Here is a 1607-nt window from a genome sequence, read left to right on the forward strand (position 1 = left end):
TGTAATGTGAATATGTATTTTTTGTACTGAGTTCAAATAAAAAAAAAGTTATCAAGCTTTGCAATTTAAGTCTTGTTTTATTGCTTTGCCATCACACATCACATAATTCTTTGGTACAGATTAGCAATAATTATGCAACTAAGTATAGTAATGTTTTGCTCTGGTGCTTTAAGATTTTAGTAAATATACAGCTGCTAGTTTTAAAGTGAAGCTGTATCTGGACCTGTAATTTAATGTAGAATATATGCTTCGCCTAGCTGCTTTGATAAAAAAAAAAAAAAAATAGCTCCCTTGATCACGTGACAATTTCCTAGGGGAGGTCACGTGACGTTTGTTGACGCTTATCGCTGGCTGGACACTAGGTTTTCAGACCAGCGGTTGGTGCAATGTCATCGCAGCGCTAGCAGGCAGCGAGCTGCCGAGGCTGGATTTGCGGTGCCTACACGCTTAGCTTCGCTAAATGCCACCGAGCATCGATGTCGTCGGTCAAAGAAAAGGCCTGGCAGTGATGTTTATCATTCCGGTGTTGGGACAATAAACGAGGAACTGTTTTTCACCTCGACTGAAAGGACCTCAGGTTATGAACCGAAACATTTGCTTTAAGGTAACTAAACACGTTTTCTAAACACATTAAAGCGACACATCCGTTGGTGCACATGATTCTTGGTGTTGTTTTAAATGAATTAAAAAAAAAACGCGTAAATGAATTGGTACACGATATTGTTCTTTATTCCTATTTTTATTGTGTCTAGTAGCTCCGCTTTGCTTTCATGGAACTCCTTAGGGATTGACGAGCAGTTTGATTGACCAATTAGAAAAGCCGGAGGATTGGTTTGGACCAATCAGAAACGAGTTTTTGTAAACAAGGAAGAAGTCCAGCTTTTATGTTCGTTTACTAAATCACACAAATATAGTTGATTTTAAGTTGTTTTTTTTTTTAAAGATAATTTAAAATTTGAAGAGGCTAAACTACCCAAGATTTATTATATTAAATGAAACCAGGGTAAAAATCCGAACTTCCAAGAGTTGTTAAGAGGTTTTGAAATTCTGAAATTCATTCAACCTTTATTTATACAGGTTAGTCCCACATCGTCTTATTATGAGAAAATGAAAATCAAATTAAGTCGAAGTAAGTTTTTTTCTGGAATACAACTAATGCCAAATAGTTATTTTTTATTGATATTAGTTAACCAAATTTAACAGATACTGCAAAAAGTGAACTGTAAAATAGTCTTAGATTGGATTAGAAACAACTTTCTGCGGTCATATTTCTCTGTCAACATTACAGGTAAAATTCATGATTGCTTCGTGTTTTTGTTGTTTTTTGGCTTAATTAGCTTTTTTTAATTTTATGTGTGTTTCCTCGTTTAATTTGTGTGTAATTACAAAACTGACTGAAGCAACTGCTGATTTTAATAACTCATGATTGTGCAGTTTCACTTCTTTTTTTTATTTCTTTTTTTTATTTATTGTCAAACAGTAATTGAGAAATCTCTTGCAGCTGTTTTCCTCTTAGAACTAACCCAAAATCAAATGTAAACATCTGTTCTTTCTTTTTCCAGCCACTATAAAAAGCTGCCTTGTCTGTTCCTTGTTTACCATTGAAA

General features: G+C 34.3%; 1 protein-coding gene across 1 annotated transcript in view; it reads left to right on the forward strand.

Moving 5' to 3' along the window:
- Window positions 1–1607, forward strand: part of LOC119421163 — a 77512-nt gene that overhangs the window by 32320 nt on the left and 43585 nt on the right. The gene's annotated exons all lie outside the window — the stretch shown is intronic.

Source organism: Nematolebias whitei, chromosome 15 (assembly GCF_014905685.2).
Source record: "Nematolebias whitei isolate Nwh7 chromosome 15, NemWhi1, whole genome shotgun sequence".
Taxonomy (NCBI): Eukaryota; Metazoa; Chordata; class Actinopteri; order Cyprinodontiformes; family Rivulidae; genus Nematolebias; species Nematolebias whitei.